This window comes from Magallana gigas, chromosome 2 (assembly GCF_963853765.1).
Source record: "Magallana gigas chromosome 2, xbMagGiga1.1, whole genome shotgun sequence".
NCBI classification, from domain to species: domain Eukaryota; kingdom Metazoa; phylum Mollusca; class Bivalvia; order Ostreida; family Ostreidae; genus Magallana; species Magallana gigas.
In genome coordinates, this window is record NC_088854.1 from 16,723,003 (window position 1) to 16,735,020 (window position 12,018).

Below are 12,018 nucleotides of genomic sequence, written 5' to 3' on the forward strand. Positions count from 1 at the left end.
AAAAGGTGGAAGGTCGACTGACGGCTAGTTGGTGTAGTTCATAGTTTGTATCTTGAAACAAATCTTTCAAAAGTACTTTTATGATACAATTATTTCTTATCTAGTTTTAAAGATAAATAAATTTGAATGGGATGTTGAATTATCAGAAAAACAGTTGCCAAGATGGTTTAAAAATATAGTAAAGCGTCGACAAATCTGTTTAAAAATACTTTTGTTTTGTTATTTTAATAATAATTGTGCTAGCTTTCCTACTTTTTTAAAATCCCACAAACAGTCCTAATCTTGCTGTAGCATAATTTGAAAATTGTCTCACATGTGGTGTTTTGTCAACGATGAAGGTCCATATACGGTGTATGCAACACTCTGGTTATCCAGTAATATGTTACTCCTTTATTGCTTCTAAATAATGACTTATCAAACAGTCATCGAAATGTGGGTCCTGGATATTGTTTTCTCAATTGTGTTATTCCTAGTTTTCCTTCTTTTTTCATCAATAGGGATCTTCAATTCGTCAAATTTTACGAAATGTTTCTATTTAAGTTTCCTTAACTTCTATTGCTAAAGAGGTTATTTCTCCGGATTTGCTGAGACCCCTTATTAGTTTTTTTTTTTTTAAGTTTTATGCTTGATGGTATCGGCTATAGAAAACTAATATGGGTAAACAAGATACAGAGGAATGTGTTTGCTTGCTTTGGCGATATTTATACGATGTAAGTTCTTAAAAAAAACGCTAAATAAATAATTTGTCGAAAGTTTTACGCGTGTTGTTATGCTGCATTTTTTGCATATTTAAAGCAAAATCAATAGATTCCTCAACTACTTCGATAAGAATATCTCGAAAGAAACTCCGATTATTAATTGTGACATAATGTTTCATTTGGAATTTCTGTAGAGAACTATTGAGAATACATTTATCATGTTTCAGGTTTAACGATTAATGTTAGTTCTGATGAATTAAAAGTATTCATCACACATAAAACATATATTACACCATAAGAAAAAAGATTATAAAAAATGCCTGTTTTGATTGAAACACCTATTATTTCAATATAAGAAAAATATAATGGGAAGAAAAAAGAAACGTTACGCAGGTATCACCGCCCTTTTCCTCAAAGGCTTTGTTGTCGTAATAATGACGACATCATATGTCCGTGGCTTCTTTGAGTATCTCGCAATGTTTTATGATACAGTATTATGATTAAACTACCCTTAAAACATTTCAAACCTGTCCTTTTGGACTCGGCTGATACTGTACCTTTTGGGTTGCTGAATCTTTGTATTTGACAAAAAAAAAACAAGAACAAGAATTGTTTATTATTGACAGATATAAATTGGATAATGAATGGTACAAATCTCCTGGATCATATTTCGAGAACGTAATGTATTTGTTCGTTAAGGAAGGTATTCTTTGTTCAAGGTCTTTCATGAGTGTATCCAGTTAGTGTTTTAAAATTGTTTCGAAGACCTTGTTATATTTCTTTAAACATCTTCTATATTCAAACCCAATCCAAAATATATTTCTTAGCTCATTGTTTAACAGAAGCCTTTCCTAAGATATTACTCTTTTAAATACATGTTTCCAAATTCATTTTTTTGTAGAATCTAATATATATATATATATATATATATATATATATATATATATATATATATATATATAGAATCTAATATAATTCATAACGAACACATTCCGTACCTTTTAAAACAATGTTTAAGTGAAAATTGGCTGGATTCGTGTTTGATATCGGTCAAGTAAATTTGGTTCATTACAATTTTACTGTCATCTAGCAATATACATTTAACTAGACGTATAAGATGGAGCAAAATTGTTCAATATCTCTTCATTATACATTTTATATCTTAAACTGACTTTATGAACATATGTTTGATCTGGGCATTTTGTACATAAACAGGTTTGGCACAGTTACACTTTTGAGGAATGATTACGCTAAACAGGAGCTATTCCTCTTTTCAGTAACCAAAAAAAAACCTCCCGCAAATGCGAAATTCTCTCGATGTATGCCAAACAAATAAAAAATCCAACTTAAACAAAAATAATTGCACGAGAAATGCAATGTGGTGCAAAAGTACTTTATTTACCTGACCTTTCATGGCCTGAAACTTTAGACCTCCACTGCTGCAAACGAATATAAAACGATTTTGAACTCGTGGAAATCGCATGTATTCTTGCATTGGTTGTGAATTTTCCATTGATTATTTGCTTTTTCTGCCCAAAACCCCCAACATTTCAGAGTTTGTGTTCAATGAGTTGACACAACTTGACCATGCAAGAGAAATTTAAAAATGAATTCAGAAATTGTTGTTTACTTTGGATTAAATATTTTGATATCAGGAAGACCGTGAAAACTACAAAAGCTTGTACCAGCAATAATTTAACACATATCGTTAACTTTTATTCGAAAAAAAAAGATATAAGACATACAATGTGTATTTAGAAAAAAAAATAAATGCAAAACCGAATAATGATTTCAAGAAATTACTGTTCCATATTTCAATAAACATTTGAAAAGCTATCAATCTGTTGAAATAAACAAGAAGACATTTGATCAGCAACTTATAATAATTTTTCTGAAAATGAGCACAATGGATTGTTTGTAAAGTCACATCCCAGCTGGAAAATACTCTTTAGTGTCAGTGTATACTATTTATAAATACAATGTAAAGCAAACCCAACAGGAAAGAAAATTATGGAAATTTGTACGTAGTGTAGAAAGCTGATAATTAATAACATCAAGTAAATATAGTCTGTATCGTGTGTAGATCCTGAATTTTTTTTTTTAAATTAGCCTCCAAGCAATTGTTTGTGATTATGAAGGACAGTAGTTTTATTTGTAGAGTAAAATGCGGTTAGTTGCGCTCATTGTGTTTTGCTGGTTACTGTTAAAGAAAATTGATGGAAAAGGAAGTTTTGGTGGTTTGAAGAATGAGACAAGAGGTTTTAATAAAACTGGAGGTAAATTTATTTCAATATTCTTTCGTTTTTCTGGAAATAATGCTAGATAATAGGTATTCATCTAAATAAAACAACTTGTTAATTTGTTGTAGATGGGAAAAAAGATGTATCTCCTTTCAAAGGTACTTGCACGAGGAAAAAAACAGAACAGATATCAACAACTACTATCACACCAGAATCTAACCTAACTGAAAAAGACATTGTGAATGATGTTTGCAACGAGTGTAAACGATTGGATCCAACATTTCTTCAATGTGACGGAATATGTCCAGACATTGGTCAGCATTTATTTTTCTATTTTAGTTTTCATTGTTTGAACAAGATTTGATATGTTTTGTTTTGTATTGCATTAAATTGAATTATTATTTTATTTCAATACTTTACTACTTAATTTATGATTTAAAAAATCATAAGTAAGCAATATCTCTCTCTCTCTCTCTCTCTCTCTCTCTCTCTCTCTCTCTCTTAAAAATCAGCGTTCAGTTTTTTTCTTTTGTTTTACACAATACGTATCGCCATTGGAGCTAAACTTGTATTTTCTTTTGTTTACATAGATTCTGGGACAGTTTTCGCTGATAGTTTGCTGCCTTTAGGAGATCCATTTTGTTATTTTTGTGAAAATTATCGCATCAACAAGAATGATTATAAGATATGCAGAGATCGCTTTTGTTCTCAATAGAAGTCACTATGATACTAAATAATTATATTGACATATACCTCTTTCACAGATTTATAATAAACTGGTTCATTATTTGAAAAAAATGGTTTTCTGTCTATACATGTATACTGATTAGAGTTTGTATCCATATATTTATAAGCAAGAGTTACTTAAAAACAACATATCTGGAAGGAAATGCAAATCGATGGCAGTTTCCATATGTGCTTTTTTTATTGTAGAAAAAAAATAGGAGTCATGCATAAATATACCAAATTGTATTATTAATTTTAAATCATTTAATTGTATTTCACTACTTTATTACTTGATTTGCGATTTTAAAGAAATATAGATGAACAATACAAATTAAAAAGAAAAATTTTTATGGAATAATCTAATGAATTATTATTATGAATATATTGGAGTAAAACAAGCTGTACTTTTAGATTTCAATATATACAACGTCTTTTAGGAATGAATGAACTGTTTTATAACCATTCGCTCTCTCTCGATAGAAAAGGCGTTCTGAAATGTATACTCAAAAGCAAAATTAAAAGTCACAAAATGGCTGACATGATAAAACTTAGCCAAAAGTAACACGGTCAAATTCTAAGGTGTTTTTTCATGCATTAATAAAAGTACTTACCCAAAATTTTCAGTACTCTGTTATACAACCGTTTGCCCCAAGAACAGCTCAAATTTGCTTTGGTAGTGACAAGTGTAATGCTTTTATGTAAGTTGGTGTGAGAGGGGTCCAGATTTCCAAAGCATTGTCAACAAGGTCATGTCTAGCTTTTATTTCAAATAAACGTTTGTGAAGTTTTATTGTCACAGTTCTCTCCACATTTTCTCTGACATTCAGGTCTGGATATTGAAGGGGGCAATTCATAGAGTTGATATGGTTTTCTCGTTTCCCTCAACATGTCTCTTGAGATGTATGCACCGCTGCATCGTCTACTTTGAAGATATAAGATGATTGCCCGACCTGTTCCTCTCCATACTTGGCATTTACTGGCCAAAGATTTGTGTTCAGTATTTCAATGTATTTTCTAGAGTTGATATTGCGGTTCATTGTCACAATCTTTCTGTCAGCCCTTTCACTAGTTTGTTTTTTTCTACCACATTTTTGTGCACTTTCAGTCAATATATTTGCATTTTCCTTCTTTTCATTTCTCTTTAAAGAAATGACACACAGTAAATCTGTTAATTCCTGGTTATTCCCAATTTTTCCACTATTGTTACATTCACTTTTTTAGTTTCAGAATCAATTATTTTGCTTTCTTGTCAAATCCTTTCATCTTGCAGCCTTGCTTTTTATCAATGCAGACAACAGTTTTATTTGTAAACAAAGATTTACATCCCCTTGATCAGTCAGTAAGTACTTACATGTACCTCTATATATGCAATTGATCTGCAGAATATCAACTTAATACTATGTTGAAAACTGTTCGATAGGGATACTCTATATGCAACATTCTGCGAGAAAACAACTAAGTTCAACAGCTTATATCTATTCCATAAATTATCAGAAATAAAAATCTAAGTAATATGCATATCTCTGACATATGTACAATTGATCAGCAAAACATCAACTCCTATCTTGAAAAGGACATAAAGAGTTATCTATACAATAGAACTAGCCTTTTGTCAGCCGCCCGCCCGCAATTCTCACAATAACTGGATTTTTCCATTGGAAAACCCGGAAAAAAAAATTATAAAATATTGAAGGAATAATTTTACGACTTAACATATGTTCAGAATAATCACGTGCACATTACTGTAGATTCCTATTTAAACGCTAGGAATTAATATCCGCGTAAAATCGCGAAAAGCCCATCTCGCGAATTTTTTAAATCTCACTTTTAATTTTTGGAAATATATAAACTACATGAAACTATGATAAAATTTCGGCATTTGCAATTTTATGTTCTCGCGATTTGATGGAAATTCGTTGAATTGCGGAATTAAGTACTCGCGTAAAATACGGAATTAACAGTATTATCCAGAGAGGCTACAGTTGTTGCTAGATACTGAAACGCAGATGTGAATGTTAAAGTTTGAAGCAAACACATAGTAAGTTGGTCCGTGTTCTTGATAAAAAGTAAAGATATTCTTGCACTTATTGGTCACTTTTTAAAAAAAAATATTTAAATGGAAAAACGTGTTAAAAACCCGCAATTGCGGGAATGTCTTTTATTAATGAAAAGGGGAATAGCTCACGTTTAACATAAATTTTCCTCAATAGGGTTACTGTGTCCAACCTGTTAAATACTGATTGAAATCAACAGCAAGACATTTTATGATCAACTTCTAATATAAGCAAAGAAACGTTTTGCAAAGTACTAGTAACTAAATTAAAAATAGTTTTAACCTAAGATTACGGATCCTTTTCTGAAAATGAACACAATGGAGTGTTTGTAAAGTCACATTCTTGCTGGAAAATAATCTTTAGTGTCAGCGGTTACAATTTTTAGATATAATGTGAAGAAAAAACAACAGAAAAGAAAATTATAACATTTGTACAAAGTGAGGAAAGTTGATAATTAATAGAAAAACGTGTAAAATCCCCGTTTGCTGGAATGTTTTATTACTGAAAATGGGGAATAGCTCTCGTTTAACATAATTAGATTTCTAAACAATAACAAAACTACTTCACAATACTAGTCAATTGATTCGTGTTGAGCGTTGGGTGAATATGGATAAAATTTTTTTTTGGGGGGGGGGGGGTTATAATCAATTAATCAATTTTATAATCAAAGCATGCGGACATGTTGTCAAATTTATAACTTATGATAACAGAGAGTGATCAAGTACAATTAGCTTCATACTTACCCAGATTTCTTTTTGATTGAGGTCCATCGTTGTCAGCGTACATCCCAAATATACCGCGAGGAAAGATATATTTTTTTTTTACTTGTATTAAAGTCTCCATATGTTGTGAGATAAAGAAAGTATGGACTTGACGGTTCAATTTGTAAAACTTTCGCATTGGTTCCTGCTGTTATTTATTTACGTATATACATAATGTTTCTAACAAAGTACCATGCGGTTTTATAAGCGGTTTCATATTAATATGAACGGAGTAGAGTGTGTAATGTGCAAAACCAGAAAGTAGTTTAGGTTTTCGGAAAGTAACTTATTTAACTCTGTTCAATTATGAATAATTAATATAGCAAAATAACTTATGTATAAACAAAACAAAAGTATTACTATATGTAGTCCTACGAATATCAATATTAATAGGTGTTGAATGACTTGAAAAACACAGTCTTTTTGCTTTGTTAACATAATTAACTTCAAATCTATTGTATTCGTGGTAATTAAGTTTCATTGACACAATATCTGTGTTGACGATATGACCCATCTAGGTAGATTAAAGCTGCAATGAGAAAAACATTTTGTCGACCGGAATATTCCTGGTCATATTCCGCAATGAAGAATGATTAAAGCATGCATTAAGAGGCATAAAAGCATGTATTGATATCGACGATACCTGATAATTTGTCAAGCCTACAACGCAAGGTAATTTCGTAATATTTAAGGTCACTTGCAGTTATTATTTGGCTAAAAACTAAAGGGAAAAGCCCACTCGCGGTGCCTGAACTTACTCGCGATGAAACGGTGTATTAGACGGTTTATTTTAATTAGAAAGCAAAAATAAATTGTACTTAAAAATTGCTAAATACATGTGCTACTTCTATAAGTAATTATTAACCGTTTTGACGTAATTTAACGAGTTACCAACAATGTGCCCACATATTTCACGCTGGAAGAGAATTGTTCTGATAATATAAATCTTACGTTGAACAGTTTAGGGACAAATAAGAGGACATATCTTATAAAATTTGTAATTAATATATCGTCTTCATATTTGTTCAATAGCTTATAACAGTTATTTTATGATAAATCAATTATTGTGTTCATATCATTGATACTTTTCTTCTTTCTTTTAAGAGTAAATTCTCCCAGAGGTAAAAAAAAAAAGTGGAAGGTCGACTGATGGCTAGTTGGTGTAGTTCATAGTTTGTATCTTGAAACAAATCTTTCAAAAGTACTTTCATGATACAATTATTTCTTATTATTTTAGTTTAAAAGATAAATAAATTTGAATGGGATGTTGAATTATCAGAAAAACAGTTGAGATGGTTTAAAAATACAGTAAAGCGTCGACAAATCTGTTTAAAAATACTTTTGTTTTGTTATTTTAATCATAATGGGGCTAGCTTTCCTACTTTTTTAAAATCCCACAAACAGTCCTAATGTTGCTATAGCATAATTTGAATATTGTCTCACCTGTGGTGTTTTGCCGACGATAAAGGTCCATATACGGTGTATGCAACACTCTGGTTATCCAGTTATATGTTCCTCCTTTGTTGCTTCTAAATAATGACAGTCATCGAAATGTGGGTACTAGATATTGTTTTCTCAATTGTGTTATTCCTTTTTTTTTATCAATAAGGATCTTCAATTCGTCAAATTTTACGAAATGTTTCTATTTAAGTTTCCTTCACTTCTATTGCTAAAGAAGTTATTTCTCCGGATTTGCTGGAACCCCTTAGTAGTTTTCTTTTTTAAGTTTTATGCTTGATGGTATCGGCAACAGAAAACTAATAAGGGTAAACAAGATACAGAGGAATGCGTTTGCTTGTGTTGGCGATATTTATACGATATAAGTTCTAAAAAAAAAACGCTAAATAAATAATTTGCCGAAGTTTTACGCGTGTTGTTATGCTTTATTTTTGCATATTTAAAAAAAGAAAATAAAAAATGTGTTTTCATTGAAACACCTATTATTTCAATTTTAAAAAAATATATTGGGAAGAAAAAAATAAACGGTACGCAGGTATCACCGCCCTTTCCCTCAAAGGCTTTGTTGTCGTAATAAGTGACAACATCATATTCCTTGGCTTTTTTGAGTATCTCGCAATGTTTTCTGATACAATATAATGATTAAACTACCCTTAATATCAACATTTCAAACCTGTCCTTTTGGACTCCGCTGATATTGTACCTTTTGGGTTGCTGAATCTTTGTATTTGACCAAAAAAAACAAGAACAATTATTGTTTATTATTGACAGATATAAATTGGATAATGAATGGTACAAATCTCCTGGATCCTATTTTGTGAACTTAATGTAATTGTTAGTTAAGGAAGATTTTCTTTGTTAAAGATTTTTCATGAGTGTATCCAGTTATTGTTTTAAAATTGTTTCGAAGACCTCGTTGTATTTTTCATTTTTTTCAACTTCTATTTTCAAACCCCATCCAAAAAATATTTCATAGCTCATTGTTTACTAGAAGCCTTTCCCAAGATATTACTCTTTTAAATACATGTTTCCAAATTCATTATTTTTGTAGAATCTAAGTGTATATATAAAATAGAATCTAATATTATGCATAACGACCACTTTCTGTACCTTATAAAACAATGTTCAAGTGAAAATTGGCCGGATTCGTGTTTGAAATCGGTCATGTAATGGTTCATTACAATTTTTACTGTCATCTAGCAATATACATTAAACGATGTATAAGATGGAGCAAAATTGTTCAATATTTCTTCATTATACATTTAATATCTTAAAATTTTCTCGATGTATGCCAAACAAAAAAAAATCCCACTTAACAAAAATAATTGCACAAGAAATGCAATGTGGTGCAAAAGTACTTTATACACCTGACCTTTCATGGCCTAAAACTTCAGACCTCCACTTCTGCAAAAGAGTATAAAATGATTTTGAACTCGTGAAAATCGTATGTATTTTTGCATTGATTTTGAATTTTCCATTGATAATTTGCTTTTTCTGCCTAAAACCCCCAACATTTCAGAGTCTGTGTTCAATGCGTTGACAAAACTTGACCATGCAAAACAAATTTAAAAATAAATGCAGAAACTGTTGCTTACTTTGGATTAAATATTTTGATATCAGGAAGACCGTGAAAACTACAAAAGCTTGTACCAGCAATAATTTAACACATACCGTTAACTATTATTCGAAAAAAAAGATATAAGACAAATAATGTGTATTTAGAAAAAAAAATAAATGCAAAACCGAACAATGGGTACAAGACATTACTGTTCCATATTTCAATAAACACGTAAAAAGCAATCAATATGTTGAAATAATCAAGAATTTTATGAAAAACTTCTAATAAAAACAAAGGAACGTTTGCAAAGTAACTAAATCAAAAATAGTATTAAACTAAGATCATGGATCCTTTTCTGAAAATGAGCACAATGGAGTGTTTGTTAAGTCACATCCCAGCTAGGAAATACTCTTTAGTGTCAGCGGTTACTATTTATTAATATAATGTAAAGCATACCCAACAGAAAAGAAAATTATGGAAATTTGTACATAGTGTAGAAAGCTGATAATTAATAACGTCAAGTAAATATATTTTATATCGTTTGTGCATCCTGAATGTTTTTTTTTTAAATTAGCCTCCAAGCAAATGTTTTTGATTATGAAGAACAGTAGTTTACTTGCAGAGTAAAATGCGGTTAGTTGCGCTCATTGTGTTTTGCTGGTTACTGTTAAAGAAAATTGATGGAAAAGGAAGTTTTGGTGGTTTGAAGAATGAGACAAGAGGTTTTAATAAAACTGGAGGTAAATTTATTTCAATATTCTTTCGTTTTTCTGGAAATAATGCTAGATAATAGGTATTCATCAAAATATATCAACTTGATTAGTTGTAGAATGGAAAAAAGATATACCTACTTTCAAAGGTACTTACACGAGGAAAAGAATAGAAAAACTATCAACAACTACTATCACTCCAGAGTCTATCCTCACTGAAAAAGACATTGTGAATGATGTTTGCAACGAGTGTAAACGATTGGATCCAACATTTCTTCAATGTGACGGAATATGTCCAGACATTGGTCAGCATTTATTTTTCTATTTTAGTTTTCATTGTTTGAAAAGATTTGATATGTTTTGTTTTGTATTGCATTAAATTGAATTTGAATTGTATTTCAATACTCTATTACTGAATTTATGATTTAAAAAATAATAAGTAATCTCTCTCTCTGTCTCTCTGTCTCTCTCTCTCTCTCTCTCTCTCTCTCTCTCTCTCTTAAAATTCAGCGTTCAGTTTTTTTTCCTTTTGTTTTACAGTATCACCATTGGAGCTAAACTTGTATTTTCTTTTGTTTACATAGAGTCTAGGACAGTTATCGCTGGAAGTTTGCTTCCTTTAGGAGATCCACTTTGTTATTTTTGTGAAAATTATCGCATCAACAAGAATGATTATAGGATATGCAGAGATCGCTTTTGCTCTGAATAGGAGTCACTAAGATACTAGATAATTATATTGACGTATAATTCTTTCACAGATTTATAATTAAATTGGTTAATTATTTGAAAGATTGGTTTTGTGTCTATACATGTATTTTGATTAGAGTTTGTATCCATATATCTATAAGCAAGAGTTACCTAAAAACAACATATCTGGAAGGAAATGCAAATCGATGTCAGTTTTCATATGTGCTTTTTCTTTGTTGTAGAAAAAATTAGGATTCATGTATAAATATAGCAATTTTAATTATTAATTTCAATTCATTTAATTGTATTTCACTGCTTCATTACTTTATTTACGATTTTAAAGAAATAAAGATGAACAAAGAACCAACAGAATAAGAATTTATACACCCCATAAAAATCACACTTAGCTGTGGAATTTGTGGGCCCTTTGGACTGTAAATTCCAAGGCAACGTGGTTTCCACTTTTCATCAATTTTCCTCCATACTAAAACTTCTTTTTTAAAATAATATGTGTGCTTCATCTGAGAATATAACTCTAGACCAGTCGCGGTCTTCAATGTAGATGAGAAAGGCAAGAGAGTCTTTGTTTTAATCTCTTCTGCTTAAATATGGTGGTTGTCGTTTTAACTGCTCTTCTGTGATATCCTTTTGAATGCAATCTACTTTGAACAGTACGTTTTCGCAGCTTCTGCGGTGTGTTTTCATTATTCATAATAGAATTCTCTGATAATGTGTTTCTGTGGTTCATTTTAACAATTCTTCTGCCAGCCCATTCACTGGTTTGTCTTTTTCTACCACACTTTTGTGCATTTTCAGTCAATATATTTGCATTTTCCTTCTTAAATCTGTTAATTCCAAGTTTTTTGCTTTCTTGTCAAATCCTTAGTAACTTAGTAACTAAATTAATAATAGGTTTAGACCAAAGGGGCCAAGCCCGTTTTAAAGGGGCATGGTCACAATTTTGGTCAAAAATTATTTTTACGATTTTAATATTAACAATGCTTCAGAAAGTCATTTTTAATAGGCAACCGAAATTTGAGTGTCATTTGTTGAGATATAAGCGAGTTACAGAGCTTGAAATTTTTAGGCGGAAGCGCCTATTGCAATTGCTTTCATGACCTTCTAC

General features: G+C 30.6%; 2 long non-coding RNA genes across 2 annotated transcripts; both read left to right on the forward strand.

Annotated features, from left to right (window-relative positions):
• The first annotated feature begins 2,806 nt into the window (after positions 1 to 2,806).
• LOC117681596 (uncharacterized) lies at positions 2,807 to 3,842 on the forward strand. The gene is made up of 3 exons (XR_010710114.1): positions 2,807 to 2,974; positions 3,067 to 3,252; positions 3,529 to 3,842. It is a non-coding gene; the product is annotated as an uncharacterized lncRNA (long non-coding RNA).
• Positions 3,843 to 9,017: 5,175 nt separating this feature from the next.
• On the forward strand, positions 9,018 to 11,384 carry LOC136272177 (uncharacterized). The gene is made up of 3 exons (XR_010710122.1): positions 9,018 to 10,235; positions 10,319 to 10,510; positions 10,790 to 11,384. It is a non-coding gene; the product is annotated as an uncharacterized lncRNA (long non-coding RNA).
• Positions 11,385 to 12,018: the final 634 nt, after the last annotated feature.